This window comes from Ovis aries, chromosome 25 (assembly GCF_016772045.2).
Source record: "Ovis aries strain OAR_USU_Benz2616 breed Rambouillet chromosome 25, ARS-UI_Ramb_v3.0, whole genome shotgun sequence".
NCBI classification, from domain to species: domain Eukaryota; kingdom Metazoa; phylum Chordata; class Mammalia; order Artiodactyla; family Bovidae; genus Ovis; species Ovis aries.
Window position 1 is genome coordinate 40,449,153 of NC_056078.1, and position 23,510 is coordinate 40,472,662.

The window sequence follows — 23,510 nt, forward strand, 5'->3', positions numbered from 1 at the left end:
GGTTAAATTTGAGTTTCCTATTTATATCGTCAGCACTGAATCAGCATTTTATTAAATTACAGATCAAGGGATTTTCAGTGACACTAAAAGAGTGTGATACTGTTGTGAATTTGTTGGTTGCTTTCGTTTTTGTTAGTATTCAGGGATGTGTGGTAGTTTAATGTTCTGCCCTTCAAAAATCAACTCTTATGAACTTGTTTAGACAAAACATTTAATTTTTAAAATCATCGGGCAATTAAAAACAGTTGAAATTTGAAAAGGGAAGACGTAAAAAAGCTTTTATTTAGTTTTGAAATGTTTATAATTACTAACATCTGAATGGCTTTATAGTTTACAAAGCACTTTTTAGCATCCAGTTAATCGCTGATGAATTTGTCTTGCTGACATTTTTATCCCTTGAAAATTAAGACAGAGCACTCAAGTTGGTGGTTATAGAATGCTCTTTAGTTTTTACTTTCTATAAGAGTGATGTGTAGTCAAGGATTTAGAAATCACGGAAGACTAGAACAAGAAGGAATCACATCTCCAACGTCTCATGATAGCCATTGTTGACATTTGGTATAATTCTCAGTCTTGTTTTTCTGTTCATATTTTTTGCATAGTTTGCCCTGATGCTGGAGGATGTAATACTTGTATCCTTTAAACATTTATTTGTATGTTAATTTTTTCTAATAAAAACATAGTTCTTAACCATTTGAGGGGGGGTTATTGTTTCAATGGAATTTTTTTCTACTTGAGGGAAAACATTTTATCCTAGGATCATGTGTTATATAGTATTAAGAGCATGGACTCTGCTTGGGTTTAAATCCCAGCTCTGCTTCTTCTTAGCTGGCCTATCAGCAATTTTGGTAAACTAACATCTCTGTGTCTGTTTCCTCATCTGTAAAGTGGGAATAATGGCTTCTGCTTCCTGGAGTGGTTGTAAATTTTTATATATATATATATATATATATAGTTTTGCTTTCATGGAGCATATATATATATGTATGTATTTTTTATTTTAGAACTAGTATCTGACCCACTATAAGCACTGTATAAGTTAACTAAAATTTTAGATTAAGGACCATAACCACACTGACTGCTGATCAAACTAGTAAACAAAAAATTAGTAAAGATACAGAAAGTCAGATATTGCAACAAAATACATAACCTAATTAATAGAGAACATCACACCCAATAAGGATAGAGTGTGACCCACTGTGTCATTAAAGCAAGCCTCAAAAAATATCAAAGGATTGAAATCATTCACAGTGTCCTCTGATGATAGTGGAATTAAATTAGAAACCAATAACAAAAAATAATGAGAAAATCTTTGAAATTAGACTGTGTTTTTAAATAACCACACATGGGTCAAATAAGAAATTACAAAAGAATTCAAAGTTATTTTGGATTCAAAAATAATTAAAATACATGTCATTTCAAATTTGGGGATACAGTTAATTCTGTACTTGGAGGAAATGTTATAGCTTTAGAAATATATATTATAAAAGTAGAAAGGCTGCAAATAAACAACTTAAGCGTCCGTCTCAAGAAATTAAAATGAGATTTCCTGTCTCAGGTTTTATTGGGTGGGGTTGTGGGGAGGAATTTTAGTTTACATTTTTATCCCTTTGTAGGAGGAAAGGTATGATTGACCACAATAGTTGTACTTTTTAAACTAGTACATTTGAACTCTCCCTGCTCAGACAGTAAAGTGTCTGCTTACAATGCCAGAGACCTGGGTTCGATCTCTGGGTCATGAAGATCCCCTGGAGAAGGAAATGGCAACCCACTCCAGAACTCATGCCTGGAAAATTCCATGGACAGAGGAGCCTTGTAGGCTACAGTCCATGGGGTTGCAAAGAGACACGACTGAGCGACTTCACTTCCCTTCCCTCCCAAAGCTTGAGTCCTAATTTACTTGATTTCTAGGAGGCTTCAGGTGAGGTGAAGTCGCTCAGCCGTGTCCGACTCTTTGCAACCCCATGGACTTCTCCGTCCATGGGATTCTCCAGGCAAGAATACTGGAGTGGATTGCCATTTCCTTCTCCAGAGGAGGCTTCAGTACCGTTTATGAAAACCTCTCATTTTCTTGGCCCTTCCATAGAGCCTTTAACTTTTCTAAGGAGAAAGAAAGTCTCTTTGAGGAAGCATAGACAATTCTGAGATGATCAGCTTAGTATTGGTAATTATTTCTAAGTCTTTAAGACTTGTAAAGTATAAATCAACTTGAAAAGTACATAATGCACGACTGTCACAGACTAAAGACTCTCCAGACTTGGTTACACCGTAGTGAATGAAGATAGCCCTGAGTTCTGCTTTCATGGAGCTTATGCTTTAATGGGGGAGACTAGCATTAAAAAAAAAAAAGCAAACCCACCCAGTTTTGCCATGACAGTGTGGTATTGGTGCTAGGAAAGGAAAGTTTAGAGTCCTAGTAGAATGGCTAGTAGAGGACCTAAGCTTATGTAGGTTGAGAATGTGGTAAGATATGTAAAAATTAGAATTAAAAAATTAGAATAAAGTAGGGAAATAGAATGGAAAAATCATAGGAAGTATATTTTTTAATGGGGAAATAAATTTTAAAATGTGTTACCTTAACTGACTAATCCAGAGGCTTGAGTGGTTATCCTTAGTTTGGTATATAGCATTGGATAGAAGGCAGTGGCACCCCACTCCAGTGTTCTTGCCTGGGAAATCCCATGGCGGAGGAGCCTGGTAGGCTGCAGTCCATGGGTCGCGAAGAGTCGGACACGACCAAGCAACTTCACTTTCACTTTTCACTTTCATGCATTGGAGAAGGAAATGGCAACCCACTCCAGTGTTGTTGGCTGGAGAGTCCCAGGGACGGGGGAGCCTGGTGGGCTACCGTCTATGGGATCGCACAGAGTTGGACACGACTGAAGCGACTTAGCAGCAGCAGCAGCCTCATTCAAGACATGCTTTTTAGTTCTCTGTTCTCTAGAATAGAAGTGGTCAGGACTAGACCAGATAATTGCTGTTTCTAGTACTTAAGTGCTCATTCTGTTGAAACTGTTATTAGCTCTTTAAAGAGTATTTTTCTCTAATTGTGGAAACAATATATGCCATGTTTAGAAAAAATTTGGAGACTGTAGAGAAGAAAGACTCTCTTTTTCAAATTTCATTTGTACTAGAGATGTCAATTTTATTATAAATAGAGTATATATCAGAGAACTTGACCTCCCTGCAGCTATGGGAGGTAGTGATCAAGAGGACACTATTAATCAGAATAGGCTAAATTATGCTCAGTAATGAAAAAAATTCTCCGATTTTAGTGGCTTGACAGAGTGAAGTTTGTTTCTCATCCCACAGTCAAGTTAGGTCAAGTATAAGCAGTTGAGAGAAACCTGTCAGAGGCTCTACCATCTGTAGCTGTTTCTCTATAACCAAGTGGCTTTCTTGGTTGCTATGGAAGGGAAGAGAACATTGGAGGATCTTGTAACCAGCAATTATATAGCTTCAGTAGTAGGAACTAGTCATTTGGCTTTACCTAACTGCAAGGGAATAAAGAAGTATAGTTCTTCCATGTCCCTGGAGTAGAGGAGACCTGGCTGTGGGTGAGCTTTAAAAATCTTAAAAACGAAAAAAAAAAAAAAAAAATCTTAAAAACGATCTTGGTTTTCCTGGCCATAGTTGAGTAATTGAGGATGGACCTCTAATTCAAGTGGGGCTGGTTGGATTGTTTTGCCTAGGAATTTGCTTTTGGGCCACTGGCGACTGGAATGCTTAGGCCAATAGACACAGAAGCTTTGCTCCCAGTCAGGGTGGTGGGATTCAAATGCTTAAGTATTAAGAAATTTATCCATAGAAGAATGAATCAGATGCGTTGAAGAAATAAAGTGTAGTTTTGGAGAGAAAAAATAGCTGTTGGTATTCAGTGGTTTCCATTTCTCAGTCTACTTCTTAAGAGTATATATGCTTTCCCAATACATGGAATAGTCCCTCAAAGTGGACTTGTTTTGTGCCACAAAGATAATCAGTAGATTTTCAGAAAGCAAAGAGCAAACAGGTTGTGTTTTCTGATCACAGTGCCATAGAATGACTGGCAATAGGCTGCCTGACCTCCCTCCAGAATAAAAGCAGAGCAAACAGAGACATGAATCGGAAACAAAAACGCCTGCGTTTGTGTGTGTGTGTGTGTTTGGGAGGAAGAGACATAGCTTTTAAATAGCTTAAAGAGACAGTCATAGCTGAACTCACACAATTCAGAAGTAAATGACAGTGAGAGCACCATGTAATATGAGTAAAGGCAATGTGAAATTTTATGGGAAATTCATAAAAATTAAAAATCAGTAAATAAGAAAGATTAAAACTGAGTGAACAAAGTATTCAGTTCACCTGATTTAAAACAACAAAATAAAGTCAAATAAAATAGAATGAAGGAATAATAAATATAAAGATATAAGTTAATGGAAACCAAAACAACTGGTGTAAAATAAAAAATTAGCAGACTCTGGGCAAGTCTGATTAAGAAAACGAACTGGAAGCAAACGTTAAAACAAAGCTATAAACTACTCTATAAATACCAAGATAAAAGTCTTGTGATAGAATAGTATGTGCAACTTTATGCCACATTTCCTAGAAATTGGATGAAATGGATTATTTCCTAGGAAAATAGAAATTACTGAAATGGTCAGAAGAAATGGAAAAGCTTGATAATCCAGTAGCTAATGGAGAAATAGAAAAAGTTGTCAAAAAGATACATCCTTAAAAGGGCCAGATGTTTTATAAAACTTTAAAGTAACTGATAATTCCTGTTATACATCATTTCCAGAGGAAAGAAAAAATGCAGGAAGATACTCTTTGAAACTAGCATTAACTCACAGCAAAAAGGATAGCACAAGAAAAGAAAGCAATAGGCCCTTCTCATCACCTAATTGTAAGATCCCAAATAAAATACTAGAAATCAAACCCAAAAGTATATTAAAGCTGTAGGATCAAACTGTCCCAGAGATTCAAGGGTGACTTCACCTTAGGAAATCTATTAGTATCATTGTTGTTCAGTTGCCACATTGTATCATTAACACTACATTAATAACCAGAGGAGGAAAACAGTGTAATCATCTTAATTGATGACGAAAAAACTATTAGATAAAGTTCAGTAAGCTGTTCTGATAGACTAGGTTTAGGAACAGAAAGAAACTTCCTTAACCTGATAAGAGATGAAATTAACTGAAGTGTACAGCAAATACAACTGGCAAGGTATTTTCCATGAGAAAAAGAACAATACTAAGAGCTCATTTTTTTAAAATTTATTTTTTGTATTGAAGGATAATTGCTTTACAGAATTTTGTTGTTTTTTCTGTGAAACCTCAACATGAATCAGCTATGCTGCTGCTGCTGCTGCTGCGTCCCCTCAGTCGTGTCCGACTCTGTGCGACCCCATAGACCGCAGCCCACCAGGCTCCTCCGTCCCTGGGATTCTCCAGGCAAGAACACTGGAGTGGGTTGCCATTTCCTTCTCCAGTGCATGAAAGTGAAAAGTGAAAGTGAAGTTGCTTAGTCGTGTCTGACTCTTTGTGACCCCATGGACTGCAGCCTACCAGGTTCCTCTGTCCATGGGATTTTCCAGGCAAGAGTACTGGAGTGGGGTTGAATCAGCCATAGGTATACATATATCCCCTCCCTTTTGAACCACCCTCCCATCTCCTGCCCCATCCCACCTGTCTAGATTGATACAGAGCCTCTATTTGAGTTTCCTGAGCCATACAGCAAATTCCCATTGGCTATCTATTTTACATATGGTAATGTAAATTTCCATGTTACTCTAAGAGCTCATTTTTAATGCTGCTGCTGCTGCTGCTGCTGCTGCTACTGTTAAACATTTAACTGGCGATCTCTGCCTGAGGAGTTTTGTGTAAAAAAAAGTATAGAAGCATACCTTGGAGATGTTGTGGGTTTGGTTTCAGACCACCTCAGTAAAGCATGTATCATAATCTTGTTGCTGGTCAGTCATATATCTTAATAAAAGAAGTCAAACGAATTTTTGTTTTCTCAGTGCAGGTAAAAGTTATACTACACTGTAGTCTACTAACGGGAAATAGCATTGTCTAAAAAAACCAACATCGGTACCTTAAAGATACTTTATTGCTAAAAATTGTTGACTGACATCTGCAACTTCAGTTGAGTCAGTCTTTTTGCCAGTGGAGGGTCTCACCTTAATGTTGATGGCTGCTAACTAATCGGGGTGGTGATTCCTGAAGGTTGGGGTGTCTGTGGCAATTTCTTAAGGCAGCAGTGGTGTTTGTGGCCTTGTTTGACTTTTCTTTTCATGAGTGGTTTCTGTGTAGCATGCAATACTGTTTGATAGCTATTTACCCACAGTAGAACTTCTTTCCAAGTTTGAGCCTATCTTCCTACACCTTACTGCTGCTTTATCAAATAAGCGTATGTAATATTCTAAATCTTTTGTTATTTCAATAGTTTTCACCACATCTTTACTAGGAGTATATTCCATCTCAAGAAACCACTTTCTTGGTTCATCCTCATTGGTTTTTATCGTGAGATTACAGCAATTCAGTCCCATCTTCAGGCTCCACTTCTGATTCCAGTTCTCTTGCTGTTTCCACCACATCTGCGGTTACTTCCTCCGTTGAAGTCTTCTACCCTTCAAAGTCATTCATGAGGGTTGGAATCAGCTTCTTCCAAACTTCTGTTAATGTTGATATTTTGACCTCCTCTCATAAATCATGAATGCTCTTAATGGCATCTAAGTGGTGTATATTTTCCAGAAGGTTTTCAGTTTACCCAAATTCATTGGTGGAATAACTGTGTATGGCAACTATAGCCTTACAAAATGTGTTTCTGGTTTTTTAAGACAATTATTTTTACCTTTGCTGGGTATTCGTTGCTGCGAGGGCTTTTCCGTAGGTGTGGAGAGTGGGGCCCACACTAGTTGGTGCGAAGCTTCTCACTGCAGGGGCCTGTCGTTGAGGAGAACCTAGTACGGGTTCTGGAGTACAGGCTCCGTAGTTGTGACGCTTGGGCTTAACTGCTCTGAGGTGTGTGGGATCTTCCTGGACCAGGGGTTGAACTGGAGCCTCCCACATCGGCAGGTGGATTTTTCACCACTGAGCCACCAGAGAAGCCTCTGAAATGTATTTCTTAAGTAATAAGACTTGAAAGGTGAAATTACTCCTTGATCCATAGGCTGAGTAATGGATGTTTTGTTAGCAGGCGTGGAAACAGCATTAAACTCAGTGTACATTTCCAGCAGAGCTCTTGGGTAACCAGGTGCATTGTCAGTGAGCAATAGCATTTTTTTTTTTTTTTTACATTTTAATTTTTTAAATTGAAGCATGGTTGCTTTAGAGTGTTGTGCCTCCTCCTGCTGTACAGCAGAGTGACTCAGGTACACACATAGACACTGTTTGTTAAATAGTCTTCCATTATGTTTTATCACAGGATATTGAATACAGTTCCCTGCGTTATACAGTAGCCCTTGTTGTTTACACATCCGGTATATAACAGTTTACATCTGTTAATCCCAGACTCCCAGTCCTTCCCCCCGCCCCCCAACCTCTTCCCCCTTGGAAGCCACAGGTCAGTTTTCTCCGTCTTTTGAGTCTGTTTTGTAGGTAGGTTTGTTTATGCCATATTTTAGATTTCATGTATAAGTGACAGTCATCTAGTATTTGTCCGTCTCTTTCTAACTTATTTCACTTAGTATGATAATCTCTAGTTGCATCCCTATTGCTGCAGATGGCATGATCCTGTTCTTTCTTCCTGGCTGAGTAATTCATTGTGTATGAATTACTGTTACATTGTGAAGTGACGTGAAGTCTCTCAGTCTTGTCCGACTCTTTGCGATCCTGTGGACTGTAGCCCACCAGGCTCCTCTGTCCATGGGATTCTCCAGGCAAGAATCCTGGAGTGAGTTGCCATTTCCTTCTCCAGGGGATCTTCCCGGCCGAGGGATCGAACCTAGGTCTCCCGCATTGCAGGCAGACGCTTTAACCTCTGAGCCACCAGGGAAGCACACTCAACATCACTAGTTATTAGAGAAATGCAGTTCAAAACTACAGTGAGGTACCACCTCACACTGGTCAGAATGGCCATCATCAAAAAGTCTACAAATAATAAATACTGTAGAGGGTATGGAGAAAAGGGAATCCTTCTGCGCTGTTGGTGGGAATGTAAGTTGGTGCAGCCACTGTACTAGGTAATTACACAACTACATCGTACTGTGTAGTTATCCTTACATTGTATATAAGTATCACATCTTTTCTATCCATCCATCTGTTGATGGACATTTGGGTTGCTTCCATGTTCTGGCTATTGTGAATAGTGCTGCCCTGAACATAGGGTTGCGTGTCACCTTTTTGGATTCTAGTTTTGTCAAGGTGTATACCCAGGAGTGGGATTGCTGGATCATATGGTGATTCTGTCTTCCGTTTTCTGAGGAACCTCCATTCTGTTTTCCATAGTGGCTGCACCAACTTACATTCCCACCAACAGTGTAGAAGGATTTCCCTTTTCTCCATACCCTCTACAGCATTTATTATTTGTAGACTTTTTGATGATGGCCATTCTGACCGGTGTGAGGTGGTACTTCATCGTAGTTTTGAATTGCATTTCTCTAATAACTAGTGATGTTGAGTGTCATTTCACGTGCCTACTGGCCATCTATATGTCTTCTTTGGAAAATTGTGTATTGAAGTCTTCTGCCCATTTTTCGATTCGGTTTCTTGTTTTTTTGTTGTTGTTGTTGAGTTGTATGAACTGTTTGTATATTTTGGAGATTAAGCCCCTGTCTGTCACATCAGTGAGCAGTAATATTTTGAAGGAATCTTTTCCTGAGCTGTTGGCCTCAGTGGCGTTGAAACGTCCAGAAGACCATGTTGTAGACAGATGTACTGTCACCCAGGCTTTGCTGTTTCATGTAGGGAGCATGATGGAGTAGATGGAGCACAATTCTTAAAGGCCCGAGGATTTTCGGGATGGTAAATGAGCACTGGCTTCAATTTAAAGTCATCAGCTGCATTAGCCTCTAACGAGAGTCAGCCTGAGCTTTGAAGTCAGGCATGGACTTCTCTCTCTAGTTATGAAAGTCCTAGATGGCATCTTCTTCCAACATAAGGCAGTTTTGGTACTTGCCTGGTGGTCCAGTGGTTAAGACTCTGCACTTGCAATGCAGGCTTCTTGCCTTAAACTTCATGAACCTGCTTTTGTTTTCAACCTGTTTTTTCTGTAACTTCCTCATCTCTCAGCCTTAAGAGAAGTGAAGAGCGTTAGGACCTTGCACTGGATTAGGCTTTGGCTTTAAGGGAGTGTTGTGACTGGTTTCACCTTCTAATTCAGACCACTAAAACTTTCTCCGTGTTAACAATAAGGCTGTTTTTCTTTCTTAACGTGTGTGTTCATTGGAGCAGCACTTTTAATTTCCTTCAAGGACTTTTCCTTTGCATTTCACGACTTGATTCTTGGTTTGGTGCAAGAGGCCTAGTACTTTGGGCTTTTGACATGCCTCCCTCACTAAGCTTAATCGTTTCTAGCTTTTGATTTAAAGGGAGAGATGTGTGACTTTTCTTTCACTTGAACACTTAGAGCCCACTGTATGGCATTTAATTGTCTGATTTCAGTGCTGTCCTGTCTCAGGGAATAGGGAAGCCCAAGGAGACAGAGAGATGGGGAAGTGGCTGGTTGTAGAGTAGTGAGAACACTCACAACATTTATCAGGTAAGTTTGCTGTCTGTGTGGGCATGGTTCATGGTGCCCCAAAACACTTAAAATTGTAACCACAGAGATCACAAATCACTGTAACAGATAAAATAATAATGAAAAACTTTGTAATTTTGTGACACAGAGTCAAGTCACAAAATGAGCAAAATATTGTTGGGAAAATGGCACCAATAAACTTCCTTGACACAGGGTTGTCGCAGATCTTTAATTTGTAGAAAACACAGTATCTGCAAAATGCAATAAAACGAAGATATGCCTGTAAGTATTTGAAAGAGGGAAAGTCAGAACTTGTACTGTTTGCATGTGCCCTTTGCAAAGCATATAATCTGCCTAGAAAAATCAAGAGAATCAATTGATGAAGTTGGAAAACTAATAAATGAGTTCAATAAGGTGGCTGTATACATTTTGAATGAAAAAAATCAGCTTCACTATATGCCAGCAATAGCAGTCAACTTGAAAGTGCTATCAGTGTTTGTTTTCTTTGATAAGAAATGCCTGTTAGTCCTAGCCTGCTTGGCAGTTACCTGTTCCAGACATGCTTTGAATCACGAAGAGAGAGCTGCAGGAGATGAAGCTTTCAATTTCCTGCTTGCTTCAGTCCAAAAGGCAAATGTTTGAAGGGATAACATAGGCTGATTGTTTCATGACAGCCCCACATAGCTAAAACTATTCCTTGTGATGTCCGTCTCACCCTGCTTTAAAAAAAATGTTTCTGGACAACATTCCTTCCAGGAATGTATCACTGAGTTCCCTGGAGGCCTAGCTGGTGTCCTACAAGAATACCAAAGAAACTGTAAAGAAAATAGAAAAGCAATTCCTCTAAAAACAAATAAGTTTCTTTTTCTTTTTTTAATATAATACATGTGTGTAGTAAACAATTCAAACTATATAGAAAAGTGAAATTTCTTTTTCTCTCTTGCTACTTTATGTATCTTAAAATTTTCTCTGCATTTACAAAAATACGTTTCCATTTCCATCAATATATGATACCACCTATGTTTCATACAGGTGGTATCATGCATTTTGTATTGCAGCTTGCCTTTTTCACAAAACATTTTCTGAATCTCTCTCGTTTTTAACCTCATGTTGACCTTTATTCTTTGTAAGACTCAGTGTAATCTCTTTGACAGAGCCTTTACTCTGCTTTTCAATCTCTGAAGCCTTTTTGGGGTGCCTCTTTTTCTGACCTTTCTGTTCACTTTCTGGCTCTCAAGACAGTCTGTGTCCCCCTGTTTTTAAATGTGTAAAATAACATTTTAAATGTGTAAAATAAAATATACCAGATTACAGAGGAAACCCAATTATATTGAAATACTATTAAAGTAATTAAAAAATTTTAAGATTTAGTAATATATATTTTCTTTTATTAACTCATTAAATGAGTTTTAATAACTGCCCTAATTTTAAAATAATAATGAACATAAATAATACTCTGAGTTATCTGCAAAAGTATAATTTGATGAGCATATCTGATTCTTTTGGTTACAAAGTTGCAGGTACTGCTGCTACTATTGTGCGCTTTGCCTACTCATAATTATAAGTAATTATGTTTAAATTTCAGTTAGGGGTTAGTAAAACTAAAGATGTAATTTTTTTCTCATCTAAGTTCATGGACCTCCTGAATTTTGTGAGTTATGGGCCTCTGATTAAGAACTCTTGCAAATGAAACTTGGTTCACACCAGAGGATACTGATTCTCCTGCAGACCACCTCTCCTTTGGTCCTGGAGATGAGTTATCCTCCTTGCCCCTCTTTGCTACTTCTGCACCATTCTCCCTCTTGCCTTATTTGGGAGCAAACAAAAGAGATGGTTTTAAGTTGTCTCATCAGGTAACACCACCTACTACTACTGCTCCTGGCCATTTTCCATTGAACCGTGGCTTCAGTTCAGTTCAGTCGCTCAGTCACGTCCAATTCTTTGCGACCACATGGACTACAGCATGCCGGGCCTCGCTGTCCGTCACCAACTCCCGGCGTTTACTCAGACTCATGTCCATTGAGTTGGTGATGCCATCCAGCCATTTCATCCTCTGTCATCCCCTTCTCCTCCCACCTTCAATCTTTCTGAGCATCAGGGTCTTTTCAGATGAGTCAGTTCTTTGTATCAGGTGGCCAGAGTATTGGAGTTTCAACTTCAGCATCAGTCCTTCCAATGAATATTCAGGACTGATCTCCTTTAGGATGGACTGGTTGGATCTCCTTGCAGTCCAAGGGACTCTCAAGAGTCCTCTCCAACACCACAGTTCAAAAGCATCAATTCTTTGGTGCTCAGCCTTTTTTTTTTTATAGTCCAACTTTCACATCCATACGTGACGACTGGAAAAAGCATAGCCTTGACTAGACGGGCTTTTGCTGGCATTACTCCCCCTTTACTCTGGGAAGATTTTATCTTGTTTTGCTGCCTCCAATACTACTTTATTCTGTTCTTGCTGATCTCAACATCTAGATGGGTGATTCTGTGACTCCCTTCCTGGCCTCTTAGTTTATTGACCTCTTCCTGTGTCTTCCACTCCAGCCACCTGTGGTCATAACTCAGATCTGTTATTCAGTAATAATGTGCTTTTAATTATAGTAGCTGAAACCCTCCTCTGTAAGTTCAACTGCAGGTACTGAACTCTCTGATGACCACTTCTCTCACCTTTCCAGTTCATGTCTTTAGGTATAAGCTATCCTTTTACCTTACTGGGGCCTACACCCCATTGACCCTTTTGGTTTTTTTATCATTTCTCACCACAGTCTCCTTATGTGCCATTCCATTTCCTTATTCATTTTAAATTCTGTGGTCAGTCATAATTTTTCAGTTGCAAATACTCAGCACCTTTGCCCTTGCTACATTTCTTAGTTGAGAAACTCTACTGCTAGATACTTCCCTGGTGGTTCAGACGGTAAAGTGTCTGCCTACACTGCGGGAGACCCAGGTTCGATCCCTGGGTGGGGAAGATCCTCTGGAGAAGGAAATAGCAACCCACCCCAGTACTCTTGCCTGGAAAATCCCATGGACAGAGGAGCCTGGTAGGCTACATACAGTCTATGGGGTCACAAAGAGTCAGACACGACTGAGCGACTTCACTTCACTGTTAGATAAATCCAATTGTGCCCACTCTTAACTTTTTGTTATTGTTGTAAAAAAAAAAACATATTCAGTGTACAGTACAGTATTGTTAATTATACGTACATTGTTATACTAGAACTTTTTTCATCTTGCTTGGCTAAAACTCTGCCCATTGAACAACAGTGTCCTATTTGCTCCTCACCCCAGCCCTGGCAACCACCATTCTGCCTTCTTCTATGAGCTTGATTAGTTTAGATTCCATATGTCACTAAAATCACATAGTATTTGTCTTTTTGTGATTAACTTATTTAACTTAGCATAACTGTGGTATTGGAGAAGACTCTTGAGAGTCCTTTGGACTGCAAGGAAGTCCAACCAGTCCATTCTAAAGGAGATCAGTCCTGGGTGTTCTTTGGAAGGACTGATGGTGAAGCTGAAATTCTAGTACTTTGGCCACCTCATGCAAAGAACTGACTCATTGGAAAAGACCCTGATGCTGGGAGGGTTTGGGGGCAGGAGAAGAAGGGGACGACAGAGGATAAGATGACTGGATGGCATCACCGACTAGATGGACATGAGTTTGAGTGAACTCCGGGAGTTGGTGATGGACAGGGAGGCCTGGTGTGCTGCGATTCATGGGGTTGCAAAGAGTCGGACACGACTGAGTGACCGAACTGAACTGAATGTCCTCATGGTTCATTCGTGTTTATAGCATATAACAGGATTTCCTTATTTTGAAAGGTTGTATAATATTCCATTGTGTTTATGTATCATATTTTCTTTATCCACTCGCCTGTTGGTGGACATTTTGATTGCATCCACTTCTTGGTTGTTGTGAATAATGCTGTAATGAACACGATTGTGCAAATATCTCTTCAAAGTCCTTTTTCCAATTCTTTTGAATATATACCCAGAAGTGGGATAACTGGGTCATAAAATAGTTCTGTGTTTAATTTTTTGAGAAGCTTCCACATTGTTTTCTATAGTGGTGCACAAATTTACATTCCCACCGACAGTCTAAGCAGGTTCCCTTTTCTCCACACCCTCTCTAGCATTTATTATTTATAGGCTTTTTGACGATAGCCATTTTGACTGGTGTGAGGTGATACCTCGTTGTGGTTTTGATTTGCATTTCTCTGGTGGTTAGCAATGTTGAGCATTTTTTGACCATCTGTATGTCTTCTTTGAAGAAATGTCTGTAACCTGCGTTTGATCCCTGGGTTGGGAAGATCCCCTGGAGAAGGGAATGGCTGCCCACTCCGGTATTCTGGCCTGGAGAATTCCACGGAGAGAGGAGCCTGGCAGGCTGCAGTCCACGGGGTCACAAAGAGTCAGGCATGACTGAGCCACTTTTCACTTCACTGTTTAGGTCTGCTGCCCATTCTTTAATTATTTTTATACCGAGTTCTGTGAGCCATTTGTTTATTTTGGATGATAACCCCTTGTCGGTTACATCATTTACAAATATCTTCTCTCATTCCATAGGTCTTTGTATTTTGTTGGTGTTTTACTTTGGTTTGCCAAAGCCCCTAAACTTGATTGGGTCCCATTTATCTATTTTTGCTTTTCTGTCTTTTGCCGTGGGAGGCTGATGTAAGAAAATGCGGCTACAGTTTATGGCCGAGAATGTTCTCCCTGGGTTCTCTTGTAGGGCTTCTCTGGCGTCCTTTCTTATGCTTGGGTTTCCTCGGTGGCACTGGTGGTGAAGAACCCGCCTGCCAATGCAGCAGGCGTAACAGACATGGGTTTGATCCCTAGGTTGAGAAGACCCCTGGAAGAGGGAATGGCAACCCACTCCAGCACTCTTGCCTGGAAAATTCCATGGACGGAGGTGCCTGGCAGGCTACAGTCCATGGGGTCGCAAAGAATTGGACACAGCTGAAGTGACTTAGCATGCATGCATTCTTATATTTAGGTTTTGAAACCATTTTGAGTTCAGTTTTGTACACATTGTGAGGGAGTGTTTTCATTTCACTGATTCACGTGTAGTTGTCCAGCTTGGCCCATGCAGCTTGTTGAAGAGGCCATCTTTGCTGCAGTGTATATTCTTGCATCCTCTGTTGTAGATTGACGACAGATGTTGCTTTATTTCTGGGCTCTCTGTTCTGTTCCAGTGTTCTCTATGTCTTTTTTTGTGCCAGTGTTTTGCTGTTTTGATTATTGTAGCTTTGTAATATTGTCTGAAGTCTGGAAGGGTTATACTTCCAGCTTTGTTCTTTCTCAGGATAGTTTTGGCAATTCTGAGTCTTTTGTGGTTCCATATAGTTTTAGGATTTTTTTGTTTTAGTTCTATGAAACATGTCATGTGTATTTTCATAAGGATTACATTGACTCTGTGGATTGCTTTGGATAGTTTGTATATTTTGACAGTGTTAACTCTTCCACTCTTAAGAGCATTGGATGTCTTTCCATCTCTTTAAATTATCTTCAGTTTCCTTTATCAGCGTTCTATAGTTTTCAGCATATAGATCTTTACCTCCTTGACTAATAAGTTTATCCCTATGTGTTTATTTTTTAAATGATTTTAAATGACGTTTTTTCATTTTCTCTTTCTGATGTGTTATTGTTGGTGTAAGGATTTCCGTAGGTTCATCTTGCACCCTGCTGCTCTGCTGGCTTCCTTTTTCTAATGGTTTTTGCATTGAGGCTGTCAGGTTCCATATATGGAATATCAAGTCCTCTGCAAAGGGTGACTGTTTTACCTCTTCCCTTCCAATTTGGATACCTTTAATTTCCTTTTCTTGTGGGATTGCTGTGATGAGGACTGTTGATACTGTGTTGAATAGAAGTGGTGAGAGTGAACATCCTTGTCTTGTTCCTGAATTTAGCTGGAAGGCTTTCAGCTTTTCACCTTTGAATGTTATGTAGGCTGTGGGTTTGTTGTAAATGGGTTTTATGATGTTGAGACATGTTCCATCTGTGCCCTCTTTGGTGAGAATGTCTATCAAGAGTGGGTGTTGAATTTTGTCACGTTTTTCTGCACCTGTTGGGACGCCCGTGTGGTTCTTGCCTTCCCTTTTGTTGACCTGTTGTGTCATAGTAGTTGATTTATGTATGCTGAACCATCCTTATGACTCGGAATGAATAGAGCCTGATAATGGTGTATGATCCTTTTTATGCATTGCTGGGTTTGGTTTGTTAATATTTTGCTGAGGATTTTTGTACCTACATTCATCAAAGATACTGGCCTGTAGTTTTTTTTTTTCTTGGTAGTGTTTTTGTGTGGTTTTGGTATCAGTGATGGTGGCTTCATAAAATGAATTTGTGAGGGTTCCCTCCTCGTGAGTTTTTTGGTACAGTATGAGAAAGATAGGTGTAGTTCTTTGTACATTTAGTCAAATCCCCCAATAAGGCCATTCTGAATGTTTGTTTGAAGGAAGATTTTTTAAAAAAAATTTTATTTATTAATTTTTATTACAGATTCTGTTTCACTTCTAGTGATTGGTCTGTTCCAGTAATCTGTTTCATCTTGGTTCAGTTTTGGCAGGCTGTATGTTTCTAGAAATGTGTCCATTTTCTTCTGCGTTGTCCGATTTATTGGCGTATAACTGTTCATAATATTCTCTTACGGTTTTTTGTGTTTCTGTGTTATATCTTTGTGTTGGTTGCTACTTTTCCGCTTTCATTTCTTATTGCATGTATTTGGGTGTTTTCCCTTTTCTCCTTCTGAGGCGGGCCAGAGGTTTGTGTTTTTGTTGCCCGTGCTTTTGATGGCATATTCAAGAAATCTTTGTTTATTACAATGTCATGAAGTTTTTCCCCTATATTTTCTTCTAGAATTTTATAGTTTCTCATCTTATGTTTGACTCTTTCATCCATTTTGAGCTAATTTTTGTGTGTGATGTAGATGAGGGTCCTCCTTCATTCTGTTGCATGTGGGTATGCACTTTTCCTAGCACTGTTTGTTAGGAGACTGTCCTTTCTCGTGCAGTGTTGGCATCCTTGTTGAAGATTATCTAACTGTACATGCAAGGGTTTTTTCCTGGGATATCAGTTCTGTTCCATTGATCTGTATATTTGTCTTTACATTTGATCTGCATATATAGCAGCACCATAGTTTTTTATTACGATAGCTGTATAATATGCTTTTAAATCTGGAAGTTAGAGGCCTCTAGCTTTGTTCTCGGAGAAGGCAATGGCACCCCACTCCAATACTCTTGCCTGGAAAATCCCATGGACGGAGGAGCCTGGTAGGCTGCAGTCCATGGGGTCACGGAGAGTTGGCACGACTGAGCGACTTCACTTTCACTTTTCCCTTTCATGCATTGGAGAAGGAAGTGGCAACCTACTCCAGTGTTCTTGCCTGGAGAATCCCAGGGACGGGGGAGCCTGGTGGGCTGCTGTCTATGGCGTTGCACAGAGTTGGACACGACTGAAGTGACTTAGCGGCTTTGTTCTTCTTTCTCAAGATTATTTTGGCTATTTGGGGTCCTTGAGATTCTGTAGAATTTTAAGATGACTTTTCCTATACATGCAAAAAGTGCATTAGGATTTTCATAAGGATTGAATTGAATCTGTGGACATTTTGGACAGCGTGGACCTTTTAACAGTGTTTATAAGTCTGTGGGCTTCCCTAGTAGCTCAGACGAGAATCTGCCTGCAATGTAGGATACCTGTGTTCAATCCCTGGGTTGGGAAGATCCCCTGGAGAAGGAAATGGCAACTCACTCCAGTATTCTTGCCTGGAGAATTCCATGGACAAAGGAGCCTGGAGAGCCACAGTTCATGGGGTTGCAAGAGTCGGACACAACTGAGGGACTAACGCACAGTACGTCTGGGATTCTGTACTCATGGTTCTGTTCCTGAGGATTATATAGCTCTCCAGTACATGTTTATTAAGAGAAGATCATGTGTGAGTGGGCCTGTGCAGTTCAGACCCACACTACTCGAGGGTCAACTCTGTGACCTTTATTATGTTGAAATGATTTCCTTCCATTGCTATCTTGAGTGTTTTTTATCATGAAAGATTGTTGAATTCTGTCAAATGCTTTTTCTGCGGCTGTTGAGATAATTATGTGATTTTTTTTTCTAAGTTGTGTTAATGAGGTGTATCACATTTATTGATTTTCTTATGTTGAGTAATCCCTGCATTACAGGGATAAATTCCACTTGGTCATGGTGTATTATACTTTTAACTGTGCTGTTAAATTCTGTTTTCTAGTATTTGGTTGACATTTTTACATCTGTATTCATTAGTGATATAGGTATGTAGTTTTATTTTTTAGTACTGTGTTTTTCTCCCTTAAGTTCAGTCGCTTAGTTGTGTCTGACTCTTTGTGACTCCATGAATCGCAGCACGCCAGGCCTCCCCGTCCATCACCAACTCCCAGAGTCCACCCAAACCCACGTCCAACAAGTCAGTGATGCCATTCAACCATCTCATCCTCTTCTCCTCCTGCCCTCAATCTTTCCCAGCATCAGGGTCTTTTCCAGTGAGTTAGCTCTTCGCATCAGGTGGCCAAAGTATTGGAGTTTCAGCTTCAACATCAGTCCTTCCAATGAACACCCAGGACTGATCTCCTTTAGGATGGACTGATTAGATCTCCTTGCAGTCCAAGGGACTCTCAAGAGTCTTCTCCAACACCACAGTTCAAAAGAATCAACTCTTCAGCTCTCAGCTTTCTTTATAGTCCAACTCTCACATCCATACATGACCACTGAAAAAACCATAGCCTTCACTAGACGGACCTTTGTTGGCAAAGTAATGTCTCTGCTTATAATATGCTATCTAGGTTGGTCATAACTTTTCTTCCAAGGAGTAAGCGTCTTTTAATTTCATGGCTGCAGTTACCATCTGCAGTGATTTTGGAGCCCCCAAAATAAAGTCAGCCACTGTTTCCACTGTTTCCCCATCTATCTGCCATGAAGTGCTGGGACCGGATGCCATGGTCTTCAGTTCTGTCAGAATCTGTTTCTTATTTGGGTGCTCTGATTGTGCATTCGCACTTTTGCAGCTGGAAGTGGCTGGAGAGTTAATTCTGCTGTTGGTGCTACTCCCAGCACTTGGTGATGGTTGAGGTGAGATGAGCCCTTAATGCTGCTGAGCGCTAGTTCTTCATCCATTTACTTCCCTCGCCGTGTCTGCCCTAGGTGGTCCCTTAAACTTCTGAAGCCTGCAACGCCACCTTCCACATCCTTTACTCGCATTATACAACTTTGTTTTTTTGTCTCACTGAGGAAATAGATGCCATTCAGAATAACATCCATAAAGTTCCTGCTACTGCTTGTGTCCGTCTTTTCTCATCAGTGCTTCGTGTATTCTGATTTCTGTCTTACGTAATAACTTACTGCGCTTCTAGGAAGGGCCACAACCACCACTCTGCTCTAATTCCATCCCTTCCCTCTCACATGATGCAAGATCATTCTCATCAGCATACCACCATGCTCTTTCTCTTTGATCTTAAACAACAAGAATGTGGGGTTTCTTGACATCACTTTCCCCTTTAGCTTTTCTCCATTCCCTTCTCCTTTTTTTTTTTTTTTTGAAAAGAAGTGTCTGTACTTTGCTTCCAGTTTTTTTCATCCCGATATCCTAGGTGTCCACCTGCTCTGATTAGGCTTTCCTTCCTGGCACCCTGCCTGAGTTGCTCTTGCGAAGGTTAGCCATGAGTTTTGCTGTCTCACCCTTGAATTATGGGACCTGTTGACAGCGTTTGACGCTGGTGGTCTTAGTCTCCCCTCCTGGGAGCACTTTCTTTAATAGGCTTTCAAGCCTGCTTGCTCTTCTTCGGTTTCCGTCTCAGTCATTTTCTCAGGGACTGCCTCCCGGGCTCAGTCCTCACGCTTCTTTTTGGGCCATGCTCATTCCTTCTTGGAGCTTATCTGACCTCAGAGCTTTGAAACCATCTCTGTATTGATGGTGCTCCACTTTGAATTTCCAACATGAACCCCTGCTCGGAAATGTGCATTTATACTTTTCTTGGATGTCTAATAGGCAAATGTAATGAGAAACATAAATTTTCCTGAAAGGAATTTATTTCTCTCCCTTAATAATTTAACATGTCTGTCTTAGATTGCCTCCCCTTGCCTGAGAGTAGTATTATAAAACAAAAGCAGAACTGTTTTCCTCTACATTCAATAACTTATTAGCTGCAGTTCATTTTCATTCTGAGGAATGATGAAGGGCTCAAATCTCTTTTTAAAGCCAGACGGTTGATTAGTTTCTCAGCGTCCTTTATTAAATAATCAGTTTTTATTTGATTGAAATGTCATCTTTATTGCTCCGAGGATGATAGCAGGTTTAAAAGTTATAAATTACCATCTGATATTTACATTATAGATTTTATGCTCTTGAAAATATGTGTTAGCTCAAATCAAGAGTACAACCATGTCAAGTAGAATAACTGGTACTGGGTTAAAAAAACAGAATAATTAAGCAAATAGAACAAGATTACAGAAATAGAATCACATTTTAAATGTAGTAGTTAATAATCCAGGAACAACACAACAGTAGAGAAAACACTGATTAATTTTGGGGTACTTACAATTTAATTTGAAAAATAATTCACTTTTACACAATAAAAACCAATAAAATAAATTAAAAGTGGAAGGCAACAGTTAGTATAGAAACGAACAGAAACTTTTAATCCACAATAAAAAAAATACAGATTTGCTGGTTAAGTGCTTACTGAAAGGCAATGAACTGTTGGTTTACATGGGCAGAAATACTTAGCAGGTCATCACATACAAAAATGCTGTGTATATATCGTCCCAATTAAAGGCACAAGAAATGAAGTAGCCCCAGGGTTACATATACTATACGTCTTTTAAACTGGCAGTTATGTGATAAGAGGAGATAGCACATCTGTTTTGCCAGTGTCATAAAGTAGATCAGTCTCAGGGGAAAATTATTTTATTCCACGACTTCCCTGGTGGCTCAGACGGTAAAGCATCTGTCTGCAATGCAGGAGACCTGGGTTCCTTCCCTGGGTCGGGAAGATCCGCTGAAGAAGGAAATGGCAATCCACTCCAGTACTATTGCCTGGAAAATCCCATGGACAGAGGAGCCTGGTAGGCTACAGTCCATGGGGTCGCAAAGAGTCGGACAGGACTGAGCGACTTCACTTTCCTAGTGGTATACCGTGGATCTAAGGGTTTGACCCTTAAATTTTCTATTTAGTGATGGCATTCTATATCCATGGTCTAGGTGGAGTTTGTTTTGAGGGAACCTGGGCATAAGATGAGTAGACGAGTGGGGTCCTGCAGAGTTTCTTAGTGCTTTCTTGTTTATGAAATAAAACTTGAATTCTGCCCCATTAATGCATATTGAGCCAGATATGTTTCAAGTAAAATGGGGAATGTGAACTTTTCTGTTTGGCTGAATGTGTGAAACGCCTGTAGGCCTCCTCATAGCACTGCCTTCATCCTGAGTCCCATCTCATTTTATTACTCACACCGTTAAAATATAAAAAGTTGTTCACAAACTATATGTTTCCCCCTGAAGCTTAGGAGACAGTAGTACAGAGCAGTATTTAAACATTGATCTTGGGCCTCGGGTGGTTACAGAAACTCCTACAGGTACTCACACACATGGATAATTTCAAGTGAATTAATTTACAGACCCTAAACTTCCACACATGCTCTTTCCTAAAGTTGACCTTCCTGTGAATTGGTCTTTCAAGCAGTTTCTTCTTTCCTACGTTGCTTTCTACCATTCCCCTTTTCCATTTTGCAAAAGAATGGCTTAACTCTTGTCCTGTTCTTGCTTTCTTACCCTGATGCATTTGCTCTGTGGTGTAAATACATCAGGGAATAAGGCAGTTCCAAGAGAGCAGAACCGTGGTGCTGAGACAAATGAGTATCCATCGCAGAAGAAGGAAGTTGGGCCTGTACGTACCTCGTGTTATTTAGTTGTGTCTGACTGCAACCCCATAAACTGCAGCATGCCAGGCTTCCCTGTCCTTCACTACCTGCTGGAGTCTGCTCAAAACTCAGGTTTGTTGAGTTGGTGGTATTCTCTAACCATCACATCCTCTGTTGCCCCCTTCTCCTCTTACCTTCAGTCTTTCCCAGCATCAGTGTCTGTTCCAGTGAGCCGGCTCTTGGCGTCAGGTGGCCGAGATATTGGAGCTTCAGCTTTACCATCAGTCCTTCCAGTGAATCTTCAGGGTTGATTTCCTTCAGAATTGACTGGTTTCATCTTCTTGCAGTCCAGAGGACCCGCAAGAGTCTTCTCCAGCACCACAATTAGAAAGTATCAGTTCTTTGGCACTCAGCCTGTTATGCCCAAGTCGCGAAATCTCCCAGTGACCACCGGGGAGCCGATATCCGATGCAAAAGCAAGAGTTTTTATTACCAAGCTCGAGCTGGGGCTCCCACTGATACCAACGCAGCCGCTATAGGGAGGAGCCCTGAGCTCTGGGTTACATTGCTTATATAGGGTATTATTGCGTGAAAAATTCAAAAAACGGGAGTCTCCGGGTCTGATTGGTCACCTTCTGGTGAAGGGTTAGGTGTTGAATTCTGATTGGTTCTCCTTTCCCAGGCTTGACTTGAATTTCCTGGGATGGCCAAGGGTTCTGATTGGTTCGCAGGTGGTGGCGTGAGGTCAGGGGATTTCCAAAGGCTCTTTTCCCGGAACCTTACAAAATGGAGTAGCTTTGATTCTTCATTCCCCCCTTCTCTAGGATCCAGGACAGACCCAATCATGGGTCTGAGGTCAGCTCTATATTTATTGTCTCCTGCTAAGGGGACCGTTGGCAGGGCCGCATATTGGGATCTGAGTACCATGAGCTGCACTGTGTAGATGCAGTTTTTAATGACGGCCGCTAGTTAGTTTAGTAAGCATGGCCTGAGGGTGAGTAGCAGTAACAAGATAATCAGGGGCCCCACCAAGGAGGATATGAGAGTTGTGAACCAGGGGGATGAGTAGAACCAGGGGGATGAGTAGAACCAGGATTCAAACCAATTTTGAGACATTTCTCTTTTTTTTTTTGACTCAGCCCTTTCCTTATCTTGGCCAGGGACTCCTTGACTACCCCTGAGTGATTCACATAAAAACAACGTTCTTTCCCTAACGCAGCACATAGGCCCTCTGAGAGACTTCATAGTCAAGATACTTTTTGGAAATTGGGACGGAGGTCTCTTTCTTCTGTAACTTCTTCCTGCTGTGCATGGGCGTAGGCCTGCCTAGCAGAGCAGAAGTCTCTCCCTACCTGATCTAAGTTGGGGTTTTCCACATCTGAAACCAGCTTCTCCCCTTGTAGTAACAGCAATTTAGTTGGCCCCTCTCAGAGATGAAATAGACTAAGGGCCAAACAGGAGACCTAACAGGATGGTCATCTCTGGTCCCTGGAAACAGAAGGCAACATTTGGGGTGAGGGTTGCAGGGTTTGTGACCCCTTCTGATGGGTTGGTGGTGAGGCAACAGAGCTGTGCTCCAGGAATCTTGTGTTCAGTCTGAAGTTACCATCTTCCACCTGAATGGGGGCTCAAAGACATTGTTATGCATATTTTTTTGAGTAGGAACCAGGACTCTGTCTGGAGGCTGTACCAACCTTTGATTGTTTCTGTTTTTGTAGACTCTCCCTTCCCTGCTTAGCAATTGTTTGAAGCCATGCTTTGGAATTCAGCGAAGGCCAAGGAGGCTGAACAAAGTCTATATCCTACAGATAAGAAATAGAGAGCACAGAACAAATCTGCACTCCAGAGCCCCAGAGTCCCACTCAGTTTTAATTTTAGGGAACTAGGCAACTGTGACTGTGATAACTTCCTGTCAAAATGGGGCATAGGACTGCCCCAGCTTGGAGTATAGACACTGATTGGAAGTATTTCTGAGT

General features: G+C 40.5%; 1 protein-coding gene across 4 annotated transcripts in view; it reads left to right on the forward strand.

Annotated features, from left to right (window-relative positions):
- The window catches only part of BMPR1A (bone morphogenetic protein receptor type 1A), a 145,178-nt gene that overhangs the window by 16,210 nt on the left and 105,458 nt on the right, over positions 1-23,510 (forward strand). For 2 of the 4 annotated variants that reach the window (XM_060406336.1, XM_060406337.1), the window contains exon 1: positions 1-23,510. This exon is cut by the window's right edge. The exons of the other annotated variants lie outside the window; for them this stretch is intronic. The gene's annotated coding sequence lies outside the window, so the exon portion shown is untranslated. 4 annotated transcript variants of the gene reach the window in all.